The 26,332-nt window shown below is 37.2% G+C and overlaps 1 protein-coding gene across 1 annotated transcript in view; it reads right to left on the bottom strand.

Moving 5' to 3' along the window:
• The window catches only part of LOC134741766 (nitric oxide synthase-interacting protein homolog), a 136,566-nt gene that overhangs the window by 15,621 nt on the left and 94,613 nt on the right, over nt 1-26,332 (bottom strand). The window lies entirely within an intron of this gene.

Here is a 26,332-nt window from a genome sequence, read left to right as displayed (position 1 = left end):
AGGAATGGTTGTGTGCGGGGTTTGTAAACGGATGTAATTGTATATGAACCAATATCCACTGTAATAACTTTCATCGTGTTTTGGCATACAGAAGAAGATTTTACCATTAAATCTGGTTTGACAAAAATACCGCTAGCGTGCTTTTTGGTTGTGTCACCTCTGCTACCAATGTCAGTCCGGGTATCTTGCAGCCTGGTTCGGCCTGGATATAATATTAAGATGTTATTGGAGCCGTAAAGTGTGACAAAAGATCCACTCTCTTCTAAAACCGTCAATACGCAATTCGTGTCGAATCGATAACACTTCCCAATCAATCTTTTCATCTCGGCACGCAAACAGTGACACCCATATCAGATACTCGATTGCGATCACAATAGGATCAAACGCAAAACCAACATTTCTCACCAAACCTATCACGCCTAACAACGTTGTTGCAAACACTACCTTAACTTGGTTCAACTAAAGTTTAAATCGCAGTTTAATCCGTCTAGTAACTCATCGCATCAATACGCTAAGCGCAATATCGTAATCATTTTCCTGCATGTGCTAAAAGCGCTGTTATGCAACATGCAACTTGTTTGACTTAACATGTATTACATTTTGGTAGGTGCAGCGGACTACGAGCCCCGGATGCTCGTAATAATAATATGTTCTTGTTCTCGTCTAGTGAGAGCATTTTCTGAGGTTCTTTTATTTATAGAAAAATATTGTTTAAGGTAAAAAAATCCCACCGAAAACATTTAATGTAAAGTGTTGCCAAGACTAAGAGGTGCATGTCTCGGGGCACAGACAAGACAAAGGGCACTGACTACCTTTTCTCGGCGCATTTCGTCGTATTTTCAAACCCTCATAGTTTCGGTTTGGATAACGCTAGAGCTGATGTTTTAGGATAGTGTACCGTGTGCCTCATGTAGTTAGTAGATTTATCAAAAACACCAAGTTTTGTTAGGTTACCTATTATACTTTAGACTTTATAGACACCTTAATTTTCTATATCAGAGTCATATGAATTTGCGTCATAGAAAATAGAGAGTACTTCCTGAAGTTTTAAAAGGCTGAAATTTGGCATGTAGACAAGGGTTTGAATGCAATGCAATGACCAGAAATCTGTAACTTTCACCCTGCAACTCGTAGAGTAACCGAGAAGATTAACCGATTTTTGATTTTTATCTAAAATCTAGGCAACCTTTTTAATAAGGCAATCTATGACAATGACAGTTAGATTATATATAAAATAAGCTTCCATTTGATATATAATATACGATTAAATAACAAAAAAAAGTCTGTTCTTACGCAATTTAAATAGGCAACCTATTTGCAATGTGTCAATGTGAATATTATCTATCATTTATTTCTTATCACAAATAAATAACAGATGAGAGTAGACATTCCTCACGTTACAACGGCACGATTCCGGACCGAGGCAACCGACACTTCGTTTTCTATAGAAAGCATCACGTGATCACCGGTCACCTGTCATCTTGGATCTGGGGGCCGATTTTTGAATTTCGAGAGCTCGATTTCGTCACTCGAAAATCTGTGGAAAACGGCGAATTGATATTTTTGAAATACGAGCAATAGAAATTGGGAATCTAGTGGTATTGATCTCTCGTTTTCAATTTTATTAGTAGAATTTAAATGCCTAGTAGTGGAGATATATTGATGTGAATCACAGGAAATCGAGCTCGAAATTCAAAAATCGGCCCCCTGTCATAGAAAATGAAGTGTCAGTTGCCTCGGCCCGGTCCCGACTCCACGACTCTAGCGCCTCTTTGACATTAGAGTCATGTTTAATGTTCTGATATTATACCAAATCCTTGTGTGGACATAAAAAAATCTTTAAAATGTCGTATAATTTTAATGTTATTTATTTAATATTAGGAAATTCATAAATCATATTTAAGTAAGTACTAAATTAAACAATTTGTTATCTTCCTCATATCTGTTTTAGATGCCTTTAGAGGTATCCTATAGTACGGGCGGCAACTGTATGATCGACTACGTCATCTGATACAAGGATAAGCCCCGTGGCACACATTCATAAGTGATGTTAAGTTTGTAAAAAATTGTAAAAAAATAGAATTGGCCAAAAGCTCGAAAAAAGTACCACTTCCGGCTACAAAAAAGTGAAATTTACGTCATCTGATACAAAGATGAGACTGGTGGCAACAGATAGGAATTTATATGTAGCTTCAGAAACCAGTCATCTGCCAGTTCCTGTATGGCCGGAAGTGCGTCTTTAAGTTCCCGGCAAGCTCGGATCTCCATACAAACGTACGTACGCTCTCATTTTTAAACGACTAGCTATATTGCTCTGAAACTTAGTACTTACAATAGAATAAGGTATATCTAGGTCTGAAATTAATTTATGTAGTTTCAGATACCATAGTAAAAAAATACAGCGAATTTAAGTTTTTCATACAAAACTTGTTTTTGCTCTATTTCGATTGTTTTATATACTAGAGCTATATAAACTGATTTAAGACCTAATATCATTGTATGTGCAAAGTTGTATTACAACCTAACACGTAGTTTTAAAATAAGAACGGAACTCCGTTTGTATGGGAAGGTGAAATTCGGCCGAGCTTGCCGGAGACTCTTAAAAGATATTCTTATGCAAATAGCAAGCACTATAATGGCTTTAAAATGACTTCGGGCATATGGGCGCCACGGCTGGCTCGAATGAAGCGTACCTAATCGAGAAGTCCAATTTTCGACCACTTCTTCGAACAACGGGGCCCATATATCGGCAAGAACGCGGCGAATCTTGGCTTCCAAGTGGTCCAACGTCTGTGGTTTATCCGCACATATCCCGAAAGAAAGTAATCCAAAGGTGTGCCCTTGCAAAGATTGTCTAGTTTTCGTGACATTTGCCCTTAATCAAAACGTGAAAAAATTAGTTATTATACCCTTAATTCAAGAACTGCGACTGTGTCTATAAACGGGATATTTACGTAAACATGATTCTCACGTTTTATTTATAATACGGTTATCGTATCTGACTCGCCTTAATATCTATATTTAAAATGCTATGCCATACGATTAAATCATTTGTAATATGGGTATCGTAAAGTAAAAACTAAAAACACCTAACAGCTCTGAAAATTGATTACACCTCACATACACTTAATGCTAGCGACGGGAGCGAAGGGGCAGAGGTCAGTAAATCATGGCGAAGGCTAATGTTGCCAGTGTGTCTGTATCGCTTGATCTAGGAGTTTTTTTAGATACCTATTTAGGATTTATTCCCTTCATGTAATAACTCAAAAGGTTATAAAGCTCCAGTATCCAGTAACCATAGTAGTCCATAACCGTCTTGTATCAAGAAATAACTATCTGAACAGACCTGGTAGGTATGATTAACTTCTCACAAATCGCGATTTGGCAAATAGAGGTACCATTCATGTGCCATACAATATGACAAACGAATGATTGGTATGTATATCAAATTAAACTGAGAAAAACCTTCATTCGAAATGGTCACAATGCAAGAAATTTTCCATGTCTGCTTTAAAAAATATCAACAACCTCATTAGGCATGCTTGTTACGGATCTCGAGGTCTCGTATCGTAACACAGTATCGGCCGAGAACTTAAAATCATAACACGACCTTAAAGGAAGACTTACGCTAGAACGGCCCGGGCCCGGGACGAAGCTTATTTTTCTAATGAGAAGTGATCGGTGGTCGCGTGATGCTTTCTATAGAAAACTGAAGTGCCGGACGCCCCGGCCCGGACCCGGACTATTGTAGCATCCTTAAAGATTATCTTCGAGTGGCGACTGCAGCAGTGTTACTGAAGGGCGATCTCATTGTCAATTTCCTTGATAAATTGAGTTATTGTAGCTGCCGCATTGCACCACTCACGTCACTCGTCGTGTCAAGCCGCCAACATCGAAAAATCTAAAAACTTTACCTACCTCTCTATCGCTCGAAATCATCTATGCGCTCGAATATGCAAGAGCGACAGAGAGATAGGTAACGATGTTGCCGGTAAGCCCTTTGTAATGATGCTACTGCAGTCACAATCCGAATGTCATCTTAAATGGACATTATCAAATAGATACAAAAATATTTCATTAAAATTATTACAAAGATTCAATTAATATTTAACTTTTAGACTGAAATAATAACCAAAACTTTTTTTAACTCTACAATCTACAAGACTTTGCAAACTCTCTGTGTAAATCCTACATCATTTTCAAATGTTTCTATCAATGTTGCATTTAAAACCGGTGACTTCCACTTCATACAAGAAGTTCACGGATCAGTGTGATGGCAAGGAATCCGCCAATTTTGCAGGAAGATCTGATTAGGTTTAGACCTTCGAAAAATCGCTTTGTAAGTTTTTGAAACAAATGAGAACTCTCTGATACGTAGACCGAAGAGTTTTAAAATAAAAAGAAAGGTGATGCTTCCAGATATTTTTCTTACTCCGAGGCAGTTCTTCTTTAACCATGTCGAATCGCATCGTAAAACTCCGAACTGCATGCAATTGAAAAACCTAACTTCGAGGAGCTCTAACGACCTACCGTGGCCCGCACCGTGCAGCGTGCACAACCAAGATCCAGACTAAATTAATACGAACTTGCACTAAATTAAATACTAACTCTTACGTTCCTCGTACAACTCTTCCAAGTTATTACTTCCCAGTTTGAGATGTTTGTTATGCAAACTCCTAATTGAATGGGGTTACACGTGTACCTATTGTAAATGTAGGTTTAATGAGATGAGCCCGAATTCACTGAATGGTCGGTGAACTTTCTTTTCCTGGAAATTTTGCGTTTAACGGCGGTAGTTGAGTGATTCAGGTGAGTGACTGTCCATGGTCGCGGGTTCAAATCCTGGTTAATACTATTTTTTTGCATTTTTAATAGTGCTATTAATTTTCATCTGTTGTTTCAGACAAAAGTTTTAAGCAAGTTTCGAATCGACATATTTATATTGAAGTAAATAGGTGAAAGTAACTTATCTAACTAATGGTAGTAAATCAGTAATATATTATGATAAAATACCTATTCGAGCTAATAACATGCTGGGAGTCTTTCGGCGTGATCGCATCAGAAATAAGGCCATCCGCAGCAGAACCAAAGTAACTGATGTAACCCTTCGAATCGCTAAACTTGGCAATGGGCGGCACATTGCACGTAGAACCGATGGCCGTTGGGGCGGAAAGGTTTTCGAGTGGCGTACGAACGTAATGTTAGAATAAGTAATTAGTGTAGATGTTGCAACACCTGAATCGGGTAGCATGTAAGAACTTATTATAATATTTAATATCTTTTGTACCTACTACATGTATGCAATTATGAAAGAATAAAGAATAAAGGTCGCGGGAGTCCGCTGGATGCGGGTGGCGCAATACCGGTCATTGTGGCACTCTGGGGGAGGCCTATATCCAGCAATTCTAGCAGTGGACGTCCTCTGGCTGATATGATGATGATGACCTATTCGAGTTGTTTAATTTATGAAAATTTTAGTTTCTATTATTTTCATCAGTATTGAAACGCTTATAAATATAATTTTTGAAGATCTGGGTGCATAGACAAGATGCCAATCATTCACGGTCCGTAGCGTATCGTAGTTATCTCTCTCTATCACTCTTCCATATTAGTGCGACAGAGACAGTTGGCAGTTGCATTTCGTTCGCAACAGAGCGTTAACGATTGATATCTGACCCTGATCGCCTTTAGCGGAGACTTTTTTAAACGGAGAATTAAGGTCAAATAGAGAATTACTTTTAATTTTAATTAACAAGTTAAAGAGCTGATTTTTGTTCTATATGGGGCAATGCCAAACGTTCGTTATTGACCCACTCAATTCATTCGCCAATACCCACCAAGGTAATAAAACAAAAAATGTATATAACTTTAGTTTATGTTTGGCCTGGCCATATGTAATTCTCGTAATTGAATCCTCAACTACTAATTAGTAAATATTTATTTATGCAAATAAATGTGGTGTTAGAACTATTATTACTTTATAAGTTACAAATTAATAATTAATAGTTAGTAATTTATGGGAAAATTGTAACGAAATTAAGCAAATATTTTAATTAGTTTCAAGTTGAATCCTGTGTGCAACCCTAAAGGTGACTGTCCATTTTCAACCGCAGCTGCGTTACTGCTCCGACACTACTGCAGCGGCCTGAACGCGTCGGTGTTATTGTCAATTTCCATAGTAAAATGAATGACGATATCGACTGCACGTAATATGGTGATTTACGCTCCGCTTGTCACTTGGCAGTCGTGCATAGTGATGGCGTGATTTCTAAGATGGCGATGAGTGAAATCATGTTATCTCATAGTGAAACAGCTGCTTTCGCGATTACCCAGCGTTCGTGATTACCCGGCCTTCCTCTACGGCTGTTCACGATTTTGCAACCACTCCTTAGGCCATACAAAATTGCGTACAACTTTTTGGCCCTAAGTCACATATATGTTTGTATGAAAATTAATGAATGGTTATATGGAAATATTGCCTTCATGAACATTCGTCAATAAATCGTCGAGTAGGTACTTTTTTCAGTTGACTTTAATAAATTTTTCGACTCTCTTTTGGCACGTTCCTCTTACTCCTTTATATTTCTAGAAACAGTTTGTTTCATATATGCTTTTAAATCTAGATTGTTCTTTTTTTTTATTCTGGCGACAGACGACTTTGATACTTTTAATTTGTGGCAGCAGCACTCTGACGGACGTTGAAGGAGTCTTATCAAAAAACGATTTAACTCGGTTAATATTTCGAGGTATCGTGATTGTCCTATTTCTTCCAGCAAACTTATTAAAATTAATCTCACCCCTTTCTTCATAACGTCTTATTATTCTACTTATACTAGTTTCCCTAGCTCATTCTTGCAGAAAATGTTGTACTATAATCATTTTCAACACACTTGCTCAAAACGACGTTTTTATTCCACCGATTTTTGGCTCATAATCCTAGATATTAAACACGCGTGCTCTTTCAGTGTATTATTCCACTGGTGCTTTTTCATTATATTATCCGACTGAGTTAAGAAGCTAACTGATTGCTAATAATATGCATGGAAAGGGAGCCTTCTTTAATTGGTCGGACTGGCGGGCACCGGCGCGCCCGACCGCCTGCGCAGTGCGCGGCCCGGCCGGCCCGCCCGCCGCCCGCGGCCGGGGCGAGCGTGGGCCGGCCGGCAGTACGAGTATGACAGATGAAACACACAATACTATCTGTTTTAACTATTAAAATTTGATTAATATGAAAGTTTCTTTTTTTCTCGCAAGTGTGTTGAAAAATTCGTATGAAACGCGTGTGCATTGGTCATTACACACATCGGCTTTCTTATTGCGCGCTCGCTTACAGCTCGCGCGCACAATATCGCCTCGTGTGTAATGGCCAACTTAGCACACTTGTATCATAATGTACTATTTTAATATGAGACTCGTAAAGTAAAGGCAATTGGGAATAACCCTATTAGATAGTGTTTTATTTTTTATTTTGATGCTTTATTTTGAAAAACTAATATGCAATAACGAAATCCCAGATTTAAATGACAGATAACTAAACCATAGACGCAATGACACCAAAACTTTTCCTTTGTTTTAATAAAAAATTCTGCCAGTAAGACTGAAAGTTGTCTCTTTACTTCTGGGAGTTCTGGGACGCAGCAGGGCACACATCTGTGCACATCTTAGAAGAAATGTAAAGATAAGCGGTGTGGGGACTGCAGCCGTGTAGCGTAATCCCTCTCAATCATGCGAAGAGGCTTATAAGTTGTGCCCAACTGCAGCTACACTGACGGCCAAGTATTGACTAGCGGATGTACTCTAGGCAGCTCAGAGCCAAGCCGTCATTTCACAGTAATGCTACACGATTATACAATAACATACGGGATACATATATGTACATACTTATATTACTTATACATATACATACATAAAATGTACATAATTATGGGTCCTGCAGTGTATAGGTACCTCACAATTGACAATACAACGAACTGCAAATGAATCGAATAAATAGACACCGCCGCGCCGCCGCGCCGCCGCGCCGCTCCGGCCCTTTGAGGCCCTCATCATTAAACAAAACAAGAAAGCGCTCGAATTACGAACTTCTTATTTGCCGCTGACACAAAATAAAGGAATTGGATCTTAAATCGCAAACAACAATCTCCATACATTCGCAAAAACAATTCGTTCCACACAAGGCGTGTTGATTCGTCCCGCTCCTCCCATATTTGCGCTCTCGACTTTCTTTGACAAATCGCTCGCGATGGGAGCGTAAACACTAACATTCAAAAGGGTTCCAAGCATTGAAGTAGTCAGTTGGTAAGAACAACTGGAGTAGGAACAACTGGAAAGCGCTCTCCCAACATCGTGTAAAATATTGGCTTTATGCATATGATGCCTAGTGGCAAAATTCATAATATATCAACCCTAGGGTGAGTTACCTATTGCAGAAATTGTAACACGAGTACATTTCTCATTAACTAATATCACCCATTAGGTCAATATTAGTTTTATCGTTTTTTTACCAAGCATAATGACATTTTTGCCTGAAATCAGTGAAAATGAAATCAAGGAAAATGTACCCATTCATGTAAAGCTAATAAATCTAAGGATAGAGCGGTACTGTCATAGTAAATTTTGTAGCCACAGTAAATTTACTGCCATCTATCGACACACGATTAAAACTAAAAATAAAGATGTATAAAAATATGTACCATAAAGTGTATTTATGGATAAATGTTTTTTTTTATTTACATTAAATATTTTTATATGATGTTGACATTGTTGACCCATGTTCTTTCACTGATATGCGTTAAATTGTTAAATAACAATCGAAACCGTCAACACCATCTATTCGAGAGTAGGCCAAAGGTTCGAGGTTCGCCATCTGTTCGAGAATCAAATTTTCTAGATTTTCGAGGCACGTTTTTTCCTTAGACTATATCTATCTAGAATCTAGGAGGATATAACGAAACGGAACCGCCACGTCTGTAATTTGCTGTGACTTAAGTCTGCCAATTTTTGCGGGGGAGGGTAACATCAAATGTATACGTAACGTCAAAATAGCCATGTCAGATAAACGTCAGTCCATACATTATGTATGACCATTGGCCGACTATTTTCGACAACGGGAATGCCTGTTAATGGCTACTCCGTTTGGTTATATCCTCCTAGGTATCCATCTATTACGGAGATCTTTGGTACAAATGTACGGCGCGTGTGATAGGGTACATGTTTACATAAATAAATAGTACTTAGTAAGTAGTACTTTGTTTAGATATGTATTAAACGATTTAGAAAAGATATTTCCATAAAATCTTACAAAAAAACATTTGTATTAGGTGCATACATACTTGTACCGGAAAGCATAAACGATATTTTGTTGGATAAATGATGATTCACGCGACAACCGTCGGGGCCCGGGCCGGCCGGGGCGCCCGACACTATTTTTTCTATGACAGGTGACGGTGATCGGTGACGCTTTCTATAGAAAACTGAAGTGTCGGACACCCCGGCCCGGGCCCGGACCGGTGTAGCGTCATCCTAAATAGTTCGTATACCTTATATACATAAATCATAATATAAGTGTAACTTACGCAGCGTACTACGTAGGCGAACAACAAGCGAACGCGAAGCGAAGCGATGCGGCGCGGGGTAAATCAATCCATAGAAGTGTCTTACGTGGGCGATCTCGTTGCGAACGCGAACGCCGCCGTGGGCCCGCCGCGCCGCGTCGCGCCGCTTCGCTTCGCGTTCGCGAGTTGTTCGCTTACGTAAGACGCTGCCTAATACTAGAATCATGGCTACATCATCAAGGATACATCAGCTATTATAAATTATTTCCAACTCGTCATACTTTCGGTCCGTAAAATGACTGGAGTAGACGTATATATTATATTATTTTATTTATTATGCTTTACTCAAATAGGTTTTCAAAAATCTTTTTAATCACACTGTGATTTTACATTACGCAAGCCAAAGTAGCCAAACTACCTACCTACTTTTAAATAGGTTAGTGGTTATTTTGCATTGTTATTTTTTTAATACTACGTCGGTGGCAAATAAGCCTGATGGTAAGCAGTCACCGCTAGTCTATGGACACCTGCAACTCCAGATGTTACATGCGCTTTGCCGACCCTTTAAAAACCTACAGAGGTACCTACAGAGGAACACTCCTTTTTTAAAAACCCCATAGTCCCCATACTAAATTGTCAGCAGTTGATTAATCGTAGGAACAACTTTAATGTCCTCGAATATTTCTTATAGTGCGCATTCCAGAGGTGCGTGGCACTTAATAATTCCATGGTCCCGAGTTTTCTCGGGAAGTTTATTCAATGAGCGGACCTCGCTGTAACGAGTACGTGGGTAATTCTCGGGCCCTTTATAGATAAAAGCAATTGCTCCAGTATTTGGCCTAAGGTATGAAAGTTGGGGCATGAAAGTTTGTTTGAGAGCCAATTCGTTTTTATGCCCGATGCTTCAGTATTTCACCTAAAGAGCACAAAAGAAATGATATTGATTTGTACCTAATACCTGATAAAAGATGACATAAGATGGCACCATTTACAAAATCATTATATTAGATTTTGGATTATATTAACTTTCACTACATCTGAAAGAAATAAAAAGATAATGAAGGAAAATAATAGGATTGTCACGAACACCTGCGCTGCCCCTGTAACCTGTCTCATGCCGCGGCGGTTCTAAATGCAAGAATAGTTTTGCACTTTTTCCTCGCTACAGGTTTTCTCCATTAGCAGCTGGTGGCGCCCGATAAATCTAAAGATGCTCTGCGACAACCCTGAGTTATTGCGTTATGAATGCTCTATTCGAACGGGGACGTCACTCCCACACCCCTGTTTGACGGTGCAAAAAAGCACTAAGCTAGTAATTAATTTTATATCTATTCGAGTTTTATCGATATTTATATGAAGCAATATTTAAAATTATCATAATATATAATAAATATACACAGGAGTGTATTACATATTATTCTAATTTTATTGATATTCACTTATGGCGTTATTCATAAACGCGTTTCTGGCCTGAATTAGCTATAAATTATTTGTAGCTGTCAGCTAAAGAGCTGTCATTTTGACTTATGTATTTGTAAGAAAGGGATAAAACATATTTTAACTAAATTAGGCCCGTAAAGTTTTATGAATATAACATAAGTTTTGTTTTCCTAGCACTAATGAAACCTCAGAACACTCAGAACATAATTACCCCTGTCAATCTGTGTGTAGTAATATGGCCGCCGCACTCCCGCATCGTGAACGTCTACCTCAACTTTGTAAGAACTTTTCAAAAAAGAAAAAGATAAATAACAATTCATCGATGAGGGCGATATCGCCATGTCACTTACGAGTATCACACAATGTTTAACACCTATCACGTTATTAAAGCACACAGTTAAACTCAACAATAATACAAGTTATGTTAGCAATAAAGAAAGTTCAGGCAATTCAATGTTGTTAAAAGCTTATTTTATTAAAGTTTATATAGCAGCAAAGTTGCCAACTTCTAATAAAGGTAAACGTCAGATGCTATCTTTCGTTTAAGCGGCAGCAATTTAGGAGAGCACTCCGCCATTTTACTTAAATAATATTTCATGCCGACCCTAGTATAGATAGATTAATCTGGATCTAGTTCTACATTAGCAACGTTTCAGCGATTAAAGCCAGGTTATTCTGAGCCAAATAGCACTAATATCTTCTTGCGTCTTTGCGTTCTTGCGTCGACGTAGAGCTAAATATAAACTAGAATATTAGAAAATTTAGAGGTACTATGATGTTGTTAATTATCACTCATACAACCTTACCTAATTGTTATTTTTCCTCCCTTTCTTTTATTACTTTATTTCCATTATCCGGCAACCGTGTAAAAGATGAGAAATTTGTAAAAAAGAAGCGTTGAAAGGTCATTTATTAGGTATAAAAAAACGGCCAAGTGCGAGTCGGACTCGCGCACCAAGGGTTCCGTACATTACATAATTTTAACAATGTATTTTGTATGTGAAACGTGTGTGAAAAGTAAATTGCGGTTTACGATTTATGACGTATTAAAAAAAACTACTTACTAGATCTCGTTCAAACCAATTTTCGGTGGAAGTTTGCATGGTAATGTACATCATATATTTTTTTCAATTTTATCATTTTCTTATTTTAGAAGTTACAGGGGGGGGACACATTTTAGCCCCAACGCCGTCCTGGCCATGATTGCCGACAGAGTCGACATACGACATTGCTGCGACAGGCATGTTTTAAAATGATTTTTTTTTTGTTGTGTTGTGTTGTGTTGTGAATTGTATTTTAGAATAGTGTGTAAATGTTATTTATTCTGTTTAATCTAATTTTTAAATTGTAATATAATATTATTGTAATTATGAGTCCCTGTTACTCGAAATAAATGAATTTTAATTTAATTTTAATTTAATTTAATTTTACCACTTTGGAAGTGTCTCTCGCGCAAACTATTCACTTTAGAAAAAAATGATATTAGAAACCTCAATATCATTTTTGAAGACCTATCCATAGATACCCCACACGTATGGGTTTGATGAAAAAAAATTTTTTGAGTTTCAGTTCCAAGTATGGGGAACCCCCAAAATTATTATTTTTTCTATTTTTGTGTGAAAATCTTAATGCGGTTCACAGAATACATCTAATTACCAAGTTTCAACAGTATAGTTCTTATAGTTTCAGAGAAAAGTGGCTGTGACATACGGACGGACAGACAGACAGACATGACGAATCTATGACGGTTCCGTTTTTTGCCATTTAGCTACGGAACCCTAAAAAGGACTAATAGCCTATTTTGACATACATTGATTCGCTATCTTAGTCCAATTTGGAAATTCAAAAATATTTTATTATTTTAGATGAGTTTATTAGACGAGTGGGGTATCAAAATAAAGAGCTTTGAGACGATAAAAATTATATATGAAACAAGTTTAAAAAAGCATTTAGGTAAGTCTTATTTTGGTAAAAAGAATTTACAAGTCTTATAGAGAAACATAACAACTGCTGTAGTTTAACGCGAATTGAAAAGTAAAACTAATTTTAAGACGAACGTTACTTAATTTTATGACTAATTTTAGGAATATAGGTACGCGTATACTCCATTCAGATAATTAAGTAACTAACATATCTTAAAATTACCTTCATTTTTAGCTTTTCAATTAGCATTGTTAACAGGTATTTTTATTTTCTTAATTAATTTAATTTATTAACATACCATTTTTTGTATTACTGCTTTTATTTTCTAACAATTAGTTTTATTTTATTTAAAATCCGGCCGGGGGATAAATCGTACTGGAAGCCAGTATAGGGACGGTACCTATGTACTTTAGCTACACATGGATGACATACATTGATTCGCTATCTTAGTCCAATTTGGAAATTCAAAAATATTTTATTATTTTAGATGAGTTTATCAATTCAACTTTGTCGTAACGTAACAACGCTCTTGATTTTAAACTTTTCAAAATGCTAACTAAGACTGGTCGAAGTGGTCGACTAGTTCACTGACGGTTAAAGAACTGGCTGGGTATTATTTTCAAGATTCATGTTTGTACGTGAGTTTCTTTTTTTCTAGTCTGTTTTACTGTTCCACTGCTGGGCAAAGGCCTGAGCCCCTTGATCTCCACTACTCCCGATCTAGCGCCTCTTCCGGCCAGTTGTTGAGGAAGGTGTCTAAGTCGTCCCGCAATCTCCGTCCAGGCATCCACTTGGTAGCTACACTAGCGTCACTAGCCCACCTGTCTGGATGCATGCAGCAGACGTGACCGGCCTAATTAAATAGTCCCATTTCAGCCTAGCAGCCTTCTCGCCAACGTCAGCTATGCGGGTTCGTGAGCGCAGTGTGGTTTTCCGAATACGATTTCCTTTATTTTGCCATAATTTCTGAATGCTGTAACGGATTTAGATGTATCATGTATCATGAATCCTTATGCCATGTGACACAAGTATGTTGCGACGTCATAATTAAAACAATATGGCTGACTTAATTCACGATATTGCGATCCTTTTCAAAATACTTGGAAACATATCGAGTGGGGTATCAAAATAAAGAGCTTTGAGACGATAAAAATTATATATGAAACAAGTTTAAAAAAGCATTTAGGTAAGTCTTATTTTGGTAAAAAGAATTTACAAGTCTTATAGAGAAACATAACAACTGCTGTAGTTTAACGCGAATTGAAAAGTAAAACTAATTTTAAGACGAACGTTACTTAATTTTATGACTAATTTTAGGAATATAGGTACGCGTATACTCCATTCAGATAATTAAGTAACTAACATATCTAAAAATTACCTTCATTTTTAGCTTTTCAATTAGCATTGTTAACAGGTATTTTTATTTTCTTAATTAATTTAATTTATTAACATACCATTTTTTGTATTACTGCTTTTATTTTCTAACAATTAGTTTTATTTTATTTAAAATCCGGCCGGGGGATAAATCGTACTGGAAGCCAGTATAGGGACGGTACCTATGTACTTTAGCTACACATGGATGAAATCACCACTGTCTTTGGCAAACTTCACTTGCTAAGCAAAACATTGTTCGGAGTGGCTCAGGAATCACGATATAAGAGATGACAAAAGAATTAATTAATTTTTCAAGGTAGATACAATACAACCGCGTTAGCTGGAAGAAATAAGGAAGGTCATGCAAAACCTGTATGTCAAATAGTACTTATCTAAGGACTCTCAGCGTCATAATCCAGACATGACTTTCAAATTTAGAAATCTCAACTTGATTTGGAATAAATCGGACGAGGGCTTCATACGACTCCCTCTCATGCTCGATAAATACTAATAATAATTTATTTTTATGACATAAAAATCCCTATTGTACTAGCTTCATAGTAGAGTAATAGACCGAATTAAGCTCGTTTTTCTAGATTTATAGAAATGCTTCTTTATAGGTAGGTAGGTACCTAAGGTATATTCTTGCAGTGGATATTTAAGTACGTTATATATTGTACTTCCCGAAGCAGAAGACGCTAGGATAAAGGTCTTCAGAAAATGTCACTATCTCCTTTCAGTCACGGACGTATACAGATGAGGCTATTTGAAAGGCATTAACCAGGCAAAAGGCAACATAAAGAGCCATTGACTACTTTGAGACCTTTTTATATCGTCTATCCATTTTTGCAGTTGGCGCATAAGTAGGTAATATGTACAGGTACTTAATTAAGGTGAAAAAAGTATACTCGTATCCAGCAGCGGCAGCAGCTGGTTTCTTCGTAAGTAGGTAGGTATTACCTTCCTATAAATTAAGATATAATAGTTTAAAAAAAACTTTATTTGTACGAAAGATAGATATCTCTGTAATAGATGGATACAGTCTAAGAAAAAAACGTGCCTCGAAAATCAAGAAAATTTGATTCTCGTTCAGAGGGCGCTACTAGCTTTGGCCTACTGTCGTATAGATGGCGTTGACGGTTTCGTTTGTTATTTAACAATTTTAACGCATATCAGTGAAAGAACATGGGTCAAAATCATAAAAATTATTCATGCAAATAAAAAAAACATTTATCCATATTTAAATACATTTTATCGTATTTTTATAAATCTTCATTTTTAGTTTTAAAGTGTGTCGACAGATGGCAGTGAATTTACTGGGGCTACAAAATTTACTATGACAGTACCGCTCTAGTATAAGTTACTCTATGATTTGTACACAATTTACAATGAAAGTTACATACATGGCAAAATTCATACGATTACGATACAATGAAGTCTAATTATCATTGTTGCGGACTCCTTATTACAGTTATTACTTAGTTACCTTACCTACCGGTGTCAAAATATTTGACGTTGTCTTGATACCCAGTGTAAATAAATGTATCGTGTTAACGCGCGTCGGTAGTCTCTTGTAGGGCCAAGCTTCCCACTCTACAAGCCCTAACTTGACAAACTACACATTAGTTAAAATATGTGGTTTGTCCGTTTCGTTACTACAAGAACTATTGTATTATATAATAAAAAACAAAGAATAGTGAATAAATTTTTCCCCGTGACATGTGACGGTAGCGACCACGAATATTAATATTAAGCTTATCTTGAATCGTCAGCACAAAACACTAAATGTAACAATACGTCAGCAAGTTTTAACAAAAAAGCGAATTTCACTCACAATTTTGTTAGTTTTGTGGACCAAAATATTAGTCTGGTCTGGAGTGACGCAGACCGTTGCTCTGAATGAATTCGTGCCTACTGACAAAACGGCGGATAAAAATATATATAAATTTGCATTTCAATATTATTGGAATTTGTTAATAATGTTTTATTTATAATTTTTATTTTTATTTTATACAGATAAAACTGCAAAATATATCAAATATCGTTTTTGTTTTTTTAATAGGCGTATTGGCAGAATGTCGAACCAAAAAGCAAATATTGGTTATAGTTTTTTTTTATGGCTGAATGCCATGATGCTGTGTCACAAATATATGTGAAATGGAAATGAAAAAAGCCACTTCCCGGCCTAGGCCTGCAACTTTGTATGAAATTTCATTACAGACCTCTCGTCTAGCCGCGCGAGACCTGAGACGTGATACTTCCCTGCCTAATATGAAGAACATAGTATCAATAGGTATTTAATTGTATGTTTGTGTAAAACACGTGACAACCCTACTGTATTTTTGTGCGGTGTCGGCATTTACGCAAATATAAAAGGCGTCGGTCACTGTTACTTTTTACACTGTGTCTCAGGTATGAATCTGACGCATCAACATTATACCGAAAACATATTGCTTGTGGGCATTCGCGCGCTACTTAAAAATAATTTTCATTTCAAATATTACTTGTTGGTTTTAATTTTCTGTTATGAATTAAGGCATAGTCTGGGCAGAACAGAATCGGAGTGAGTTTCTTAACTCTGTGAAAGAACAAACAAGATGTCTGAGACGTTAGGGATTGAAATTATTAAGTAATTTAATAAAACCGGCGATAAGTCGAAGACGGTCTCTCTCGTGGCTAGATAAAAGGAAATAAGTTTAAACGAGAAAAGTTAGCGGGAAGCCGGCGAGGCGAGCTGACGCCCAGCGACGCCACGTGCGACTTTCCTTCCATGGGCACCCGATGACTTGATTGACTCCTTATTCTTGAAGTTCAATTACTTCCAGTCATTTTACGGACCGGAAGTATGGCGAATTCGAAATAATAATAATGGCAGATGTTTTTAGTTTAACGGATATATCATCCAACAAAATATCGTTAAATGCTTTCCGGTCTAATTATACCTATGCGTAGGTACATATATGCTCCTGCTACAAATGTTAGTTTGTAGGATTTTTGTGAAAATATCTCTTCTAGGTCGTTTAATAGACATATTAACTAAATGCTATTAGTAGGAATTTGTTTCTAGCAAATTAAGACATAGTAATCATAGAATCATACGCGCCGTACATTTGTAGAAATATTAACTTTTACATTTTCTCTGATTTCACTTTTTACTGATTTTAGGCAAAATGTTAAATGTCATGCTTGCAGATTAAAATAATAATAATTGTTTAAAATAACAAACTAGGTTGCTTTTTTTTTCTATTTACCTATTTCTGAGTAGAATGTTTGTAGGATTCCTGCTTATATTATCTGTAAATAATTTATTAGAATGATGTCTAAAAAAATCATCCTATTATGATGTAATATTTTGCGCAGCCGTATCTTTCCTGGGAGTTAACGTTCAACCATTTGCATCATAGAATTCCATCGTGTACCTTACGTATGTACGTCTGCAATTCATGAAGATGATATTAAAAGAGAAAACAGGTGTATTTTTATTTTGCGCGTATTTGCTTGTTTCAATTTGGTCAGTGATCTGATGAAGTATCTCTCTAACTCTCTCCTTGGCAATTGTTATTCCCACCTGATATGATGGTGAGGTCTGCCTTCCTTGTCTTCCCCTTTTACTTTGCCCTGTTTGAGGTATCGTCTTCAGAGGCATTTCAGTGCTGGAGATCTGTCTCGATTGAATCCATTCGCGTCCTCTTCGCCTTGGCTTCCCCTCCCTCTGGACTCGGGATTTTCAAATCCTGGCAGGGGGTCCAAGAGACGTGCGAAAACTACGTTGAAGTTACTATATGTATATTCAGTTGCCTACATGCTCAGGTAATGTAACGCACACTGCACTTCCTCAACAACTAAATATTGTTGAATTTGAATGAAATAAAATTACCGTTTATAGTACACTGACATTTAATAATGCGAGATGAAACGGATGCGAATTAGCACGATGTAATGAGAATACAATCAACATTACATCAAGTGCAAATGGAGGATTTATACCTCAAGGCAGTCTCGACCAGTCAACCAATGTACTTAATGACAGTGATGATTGGTTATTTATTTACATGGGACATGAGTGAACAAGAGAGAGCGCTACGCACTACGCACGTAACCACAGCACGTAACAGTCGTAAATGTCGTAACAGCAAATATATAATATTCAGCAAATAGGCCACCGGGGCACTTTTATATGTCAAATTTTTACAAGCAATAAAAACCACAAAATACTCATAATAAAATATTAGATACTTTATTAGAGATGACTGACTAAAAAAACTACAATAAAAAGATATACAAACAACAGACAAATAATAAAATTCTTTAGATATAAAATTGCCTGAAAAGAAATACTGATTTGTTAGGAGTGGCCAATTACTGTGTAGTGGTCAATAACCATAGCAGTCACCCTACCAACACTTACATACATTATAGATTATAGGGATATTAGGGATCGTTCATGACGTCCATGCCAGCTACCAATAAATTGCATTAGCTAACGAAGAAGAATAAAAACATGTGAACGTCGCTAAATCGGATTAACGTACCTACCATATATTTTTTAGATCGGGCCTTGGATAGTAAAATTAGAACAATTCGCGTAATTGTTTAAAGGCGCCCCCGTTCCCACCCTTCCCTTACCTATTAAGTATTTATCCTATTTTGAACCTTGGGTTAATAGAATAAGGTATTTGTGAGCTGCACCTTTATGTTGGTGATGGTACAGGGAATTAGAACAAAGGGTTGTCACCGTTAGCATGCCGCTCAATAAACTTTAATCAAAGAAGACAGGAGTAGTATGGGCATGCTCGCTCGGCAGGCTAATAAACTCTCTGTGTTTGCGTAAGCTGGGTTGGCTGTATGTCACTTTAAGAAATTGGTTTTTTGTGTAGGTAAACAAGCAATGAATAGAACGTAAACATGAATCATATCTATATTACTTGAGAATTTTGTTTATAAATATTATTGTTGTTCTTCAGTTTTCAACCTACTTCAATAAAGAAGGGGCTTTCTTTTTACTTTTGTTTTGAGAACACACGTACCTAGGTAGTTAGTAGCTCAGTACTCCGTTATTTCTTCTACACATTTTCATATTTGGGATAAATTGCAACTTCTCATGAAGAAATGCAATGATCAATAGTATTATATAACGAAACAATGACAAAATGTAAAATTCATGAAATGCACTAAAGTAAAGAGTAAGTGTTGGTAGGAGCTCTAGTCCTTTGAGTCTGAAATTAAAGAGCACAGCTCGTTTTTACGAGACTCGTCGGTGCTTACAAAACTTACCCCCTTATTCATAAAATTGTACGGGTCTGATTTAGTTAAATTATGTTTTATCCCTTTCTATATTTGTAGTAGTAATGACAGATAAAGACAAACGATTCATAGCTGATTCAGGTCATTAACGCGTTTATGAATAACGCCATTAGTCTTTTAAGTCCCGAGTGTTTAGAGTCCTTTGTCGAGTCTTTTTAGGAGCAACTCAAAAGGACTCGAGCCTCCGAATAAAGACTCCGTCAACTATTTTATAGGTTTTTCCTAGATAACAGTAAAGAAATTGTACCTGTGTACCTAATCCACAAATTTTACATAGAATTTTACATTTCAAAATTGTTTTTAAAAAAATCAAGAGTTCTCTGAAAAGGACTCAAGTCTCTACAAAAGACTCGGGTCTCTAACAAACCGGATAGTTTAGACTTAATTAGCTCCATGCATGATTTTTAGGGTTCCGTACCCAAAGGGTAAAAACGGGACCCTATTACTAAGACTCCGCTGTCCGTCTGTCCGTCTGTCTGTCACCAGGCTGTATCTCATGAACCGTGATAGCTAGACAGTTGAAATTTTTCACAGATGATGTATTTCTGTTGCCGCTATAACAACAAATACTAAAAAGTACGGAACCCTCGGTGCGCGAGTCCGACTCGCACTTGGCCGGTTTTTATTTTTATTTTAATCATAATTTATATCGTTTGAACACCGGAAAAAAATAAAAATACTTTTGTAAACCTATATTTTACACATTATTTTATTAAAAAATATTAAAAATGTTGATAATTTTTGAGCGGTTGAAACGCTCATAATTTTTGACGCGAATTCGACAGAGCGTGATGACGTCACACATTGGACGGTCACGCTGACGTTTGCTACTAATGACACTTATGTGAACTAATCTGTCGAACGCGTGACGTCACGTGGCGTTTCGCGCGTTTCGCTCACTAGCTTTGCGCGGGCATATTTTTGTATTAGGGTTCCGTACCTCAAAAGGAAAAAACGGAACCCTTATAGGATCACTTGTGCGTCTGTCTGTCCGTCTGTCACAGCCTATTTTCTCTGAAACTACTGGACCAATTGTAAGCATCACAGTAGTGATTGTAGTGGATATCCTGTATGTGGCCTTATACCATGTAGCATGCACCCGGCTTTATAATCTCTGGTTGTTGTGTTTATGACTTTTCTTAGTTTTTATTATGGAGAACTGTCAGATATGTTTCTGGAGGGAATACGATTTGTGATTGTTAACAAGATACATTAATTTAATTAGTAAAAACAATAAAACGAAGTTAAATCGAAACAGTTTGAAGTTTGATTCTACATCTCAGAAGTGAGATTCATGAAATTCACTTGCCTTCGCTCGGAAAAGGTCATTCTATCTGATAAATCTGACGACAATACGACGGACGTAACTTGGAGAGAAAAGATGAATAAAAACAACTTAGATAAAGGCGACACTGTCAATAAAAGGAAGTCGCGATCGCGTACAAGAAAACGCAATGACCGGATTAAGAAAAATCATTCAGATCGTGAAAGAAGTTCTACGAAAAGAACTCGTCGTTCTAGCGGTGTACGTACGCCATGTTTACTTCGCCAACGTACTGATAATGATGACAATACGCCGCAACAACAGGATGGTGATGGTGATAACGCAAGGCAGAGCAGTTCGCGTGATCGACGGCGGCATCGTTCGCATCGTAGGCATGTAAGAAGCCGGAGCCCTCGCCGACGCAGGTTATCAAGTGATGACGCGAGGAGTAGCAGGTCGTGCGAACGTCGGCAGCGCCATTCTCGTCGCGGACGTAAAAGGAGCTGGAGTCATGGGCGGTGCGTCTCAAGTGAAAGTGAACGGAGTTATGAATCGCGAGAGTATCAGCCGCACCACACGAAACGCGTTGTTAGGACGAGGAGTCCTGATGGTGGTGAAGCAATTAATATGGTCAACATATTGACCGACTTAGTTAAGACATTAGCTAGTAAAAAGCCAGAGGGGAACAAATTCCCACTTTTAGGTAATGTGATTCCTGAATTTGACCCTATGGTAAAGGGGCAAACAATACATATTTGGCTGAAAAAGGTTGAGGAATGTGCAAAATTGTATCAGTGGAGAGATGAACATATTATACATTATTCTTTGCCCAAGTTGGCAGGTGTTGCTCGCACTTGGTATCAAGCTCTTCCTACTATGTCATTTTCTTGGTGTGAATGGAAAAAGAAACTAATTGATTCATTTCCCAGTAGCGATGACTATGCAGAACTATTAACTGAAATGTTGTCCAAAAATGTGAAATGTAATGAGTCTTTAGAGTTGTATTATTATGAGAAAATTAATTTATTGCATCGCTGTGAAATCACAGGTAAACAAGCTGTTGACTGTTTGTTGCATGGAATAGAGGACCGGTCCCTGAGACTTGGGGCAAAAGCTTTAAGGTGTGAAGAACCCCAAGAACTTCTTGAGTATTTTCAATCTGTTAAACAACAATCCAATGAATCTTCAGAAGATAGTCAGATTCAGAACAAAAGGTCTACTATTCCAGGCACCAACCAGATAATAGCTAATGATAAAACCAAACCACTAACTAGTGTAAGTACAACTAAGGTTTGCTATAATTGCAAGGAACAGGGACATTTCAGTTATAATTGCACAAAGAAATTGATGAGATGTACAACTTGTAATTTACTGGGACACATTAGCACTAATTGCCATAAACAAAATAATGAAGCGATTAGTAAAAATAATAACAATGATATAAGTCATGGCACAAAATTAAGTGAGTAACTTATTTCATTGGTTTAAATTTACATATAAATTGGAAGAAGTGTTTGATTTGGTAACTTTTTAGGCAGTATGTGACTTTCTTCAAGGACTAAAAAAAAAACAAAGATGATATACAAATAGTATTGCAATTGTTTTAATAAAAATAAATGACTACTTGTTAGTGTGTACAAAAAAAAATGTTCCCACTTATGTCCCATAATAATAAGTAGTGATGTGAAAGAATTGTTACAGCGATGCCCTTTATATAGGTTTTGACTTATCTAGAACTGCCGTTATAAAAAAAATATTACTTATTTTGAGCTGTAAAAATGAATGGCCTAAAATATAGCAATTTTATGATGTGCAAATTTTACGGAAAATAGGTACTTGTTAAATTACAAAGCATTGGTCGGGCGCACTAGTGATGATAAGTGAGTTCAGGTTACAGCAGACAAGGTTTTGGCAAATTTTATGAAAATAGGCTATGAATGTTTGATTTGAGTTGGCAGACTGCCTAGCACAGGGCTTTGTGGCAGACTGTCTAGAGCAGGCCAAGATTGTTTGTTAGTTTATAGTTTGGCAGACTGTCTAGCGTAGGCCTTTGTGGCAGACTGTCTAGAGCAGGCCAAAATTGTTAATGTTAGTTTATAGTTTGGCAGACTGCCTAGCGCAGGCCTTTGTGGCAGACTGTCTAGAACAGGCCAAAATTGTTAATGTTAGTTTATAGTTTGGCAGACTGCCTAGCGCAGGCCTTTGTGGCAGACTGTCTAGAGCAGGCCAAAATTGATGTTAGATTATAGTTTGGCAGACTGCCTAGCGCAGGCCTTTGTGGCAGACTGTCTAGAGCAGGCCAAGATTGTTAATGTTAGTTTATAGTTTGGCAGACTGCCTAGTGCAGGCCTCTATGGCAGACTGTCTAGAGCAGGCCAAGATTGTTAATGTTAGTTTATAGTTTGGCAGACTGCTTAGCGCAGGCCTTTGTGGCAGACTGTCTAGAGCAGGCCAAAATTGGTAATGTTAGTTTATAGTTTGGCAGACTGCCTAGCGCAGGCCTTTGTGGCAGACTGTCTAGAGCAGGCCAAGATTGTTTGTTAGTTTATAGTTTGGCACACTGCCTAGCGCAGGCCTTTGTGGCAGACTGTCTAGAGCAGGCCAAAATTGATGTTAGATTATAGTTTGGCAGACTGCCTAGCGCAGGCCTTTGTGGCAGACTGTCTAGAGCAGGCCAAAATTGGTAATGTTAGTTTATAGTTTGGCAGACTGCCTAGCGCAGGCCTTTGTGGCAGACTGTCTAGAGCAGGCCAAGATTGTTAATGTTAGTTTATAGTTTGGCAGACTGCTTAGCGCAGGCCTTTGTGGCAGACTGTCTAGAGCAGGCCAAGATTGTTTGTTAGTTTATAGTTTGGCACACTGCCTAGCGCAGGCCTTTGTGGCAGACTGTCTAGAGCAGGCCAAGATTGTTAATGATAGTTTATAGTTTGGCAGATTGTCTAAAGAAGGCTGATAATGCTACCAGGTGCTGATTATTTATAAAAAAAAAACTAATTAGGTGTATGATTTTAGATTGAAACCTGTGAAGTGTGAGGATTGATTTCTCAATAAGGTTGATGTACATATTTTCACTTGCTGTGATTGATTAATAAGGGACTGCATTGCTATAAGGTTAAAATAATGTTGATAAGTATGTTTATCTTTTGTTAGTGTTAAGGTGGATGACATGTTATGATATATTGTTGTTGATATAAATGTTTAATTACTTTTAGTGAGAGGATTCACTAAAATAAAAAGGATGGCCGAGCTGTAAGCATCACAGTAGTGATTGTAGTGGATATCCTGTATGTGGCCTTATACCATGTAGCATGCACCCGGCTTTATAATCTCTGGTTGTTGTGTTTATGACTTTTCTTAGTTTTTATTATGGAGAACTGTCAGATATGTTTCTGGAGGGAATACGATTTGTGATTGTTAACAAGATACATTAATTTAATTAGTAAAAACAATAAAACGAAGTTAAATCGAAACAGTTTGAAGTTTGATTCTACACAATTAAATTGAAATTTGGTATACATATGTAAGTTTGTGACCCAAAGACGGACATGTAACGTAAACAAATGATTTTTAAACATGGGGGCCACTTTTGGGGGGGGTTGAAATGAAAGAGCTCATTGTGAGAATCTCAAATATATATTTTTTATAATTTTAGGATAAACAGTTTAGAAGTTATTCAAGAAAATAGGCAAAAAGTGACGTGTGGAACATTCAGCTGTAGATCTCTAAAACGATCTTAAGAATAAACAATTTTGTGTGAGAACATCCATCTGCAGACTTCAATAGTCAATCCATGCTAGATTACATTCCGACTAGGTCTGGTATCTCCATTGCTTACCCTTTGTCTCATGAGATTCAAAGTTGAATGGTATCTCCGATCTCGCACAGTAGATTTACTACTCATACCATGAAGGCACAGTCACACTACACTAGTTCCCATGAATCAAACACGAACGCTAAGTATAGTATAAATTATCTCAGATGATTTTTTCGGGCTCGGGCCCTAATCTGTTAAACAAAAACGTTCAAAACGTCAGACCAAATAATAAGTGCTTCAATTAAATCTCTTTTAAATTTTGGGACATTTAATTTCTTGCAACTCTCTCTCGAATTTGCGCACTTTTTGGTCACGGTTAGCCTGACATGCTCCTCCTCGCTTCACTCGTCGTCGCACCTGTCCGGCAGAACGCCGTGAACAGTAGTTTCACCTAATGAAAATGCGTTTTCCCAGTCAAAACTAGTTTTAACTGAAATCAATTTAGAATAATTAGTGAAAACTACCTTATAATTTTCACAAATGTACTTATTATTTATTATTTATTTTAAACTTTATTGCACAAGAACCAGTACAAAAGGCGGACTTAATGCCTTGAGGCATTCTCTACCAGTCAACCACTGGGCCAAACAGAAATTGTTAACGTGGGTGCAGTGCGATGCGAAAAAAATTTTTTCTAAATATAAATTCTAATACCAACGCCAATATACAAACTAGTAATATTTATATACTATAATACCTTTATAAACTACATAAATAAACAATATAAATACATATACAAATTTATCATATAATATACATAAATATATATTTGCATGTGCGGGGTAGGGAGGAGGGGGGGGGGTCCCACTAGACAGTATCTAGCAGGTGCTTGCAGAGCATTCGTTTTAAAGTCAGCTTGTTTGGGGCTTGTCTAATCGTTAGAGGGAGCGAATTCCAAAGACGGATTGCTTGAACAGCGAAAGAAGACGTGAGAAAACCGGTATGGTGAGGGAGAACAGAGAGTTTAAGAGAACGGGCAGCGCGCAGCTCGCAGCCTGGGCGCGGGGTAATAAAGCTGAAGTTACATTTGAGATATTCTGGAGTGATGGGCTCAAATAGGATAGAGAAGAGTGAGGAGAGTATTCGAAAGGATCGGCGCTGACGTATGGGGAGCCACTTGAGCTAGCGGCGGTAGCTGGATTTTTGACTTTTGACTTAGAGGAGTTTTGACTGAAAAATCCGAGTTACAACTAGTTAAAATACGTTTCGGAAAACTATTTTACTAGTAACAACAGGTTTGCATTATCCTTTAGGTACATTATTGTGATGAATTGAAACTGTGTTTTACCATATTGTATGAAAATGGCCATTTATAATATTAGGTTCCAATCTGTCCATCTCACAACCCTTATCCTGGTTCACTTAACTGAACAGTAATTTGATTAGGTAATCAGATACTGAACTCTATGCACATATAAATGAGCCTGAAAAATCCCGTTCCATATTTAAACTTATTTCTATTCGAATAAGGTTGTTTTAAAGGTTGACCGCAGGACAACCATTCTAAAGTAAAGACTTACTAAGTACTGATTCCCTAAGTAACCTAAGATCAGGCTGCAATAAAAAACTATGAAAGATATCTAAGGGTATCCTGATAATTTTCCCGCCGTCTCCATGCTTGTTTTAGTTGGTTATTGTCTGATTAGTTGCCTCTTAGCT

Source organism: Cydia strobilella, chromosome 5 (genome assembly GCF_947568885.1).
Source record: "Cydia strobilella chromosome 5, ilCydStro3.1, whole genome shotgun sequence".
NCBI classification, from domain to species: Eukaryota; Metazoa; Arthropoda; class Insecta; order Lepidoptera; family Tortricidae; genus Cydia; species Cydia strobilella.
The sequence above is the reverse complement of the archived record's forward strand: the minus strand, read 5'-3'. Positions and strand labels throughout refer to the sequence as shown.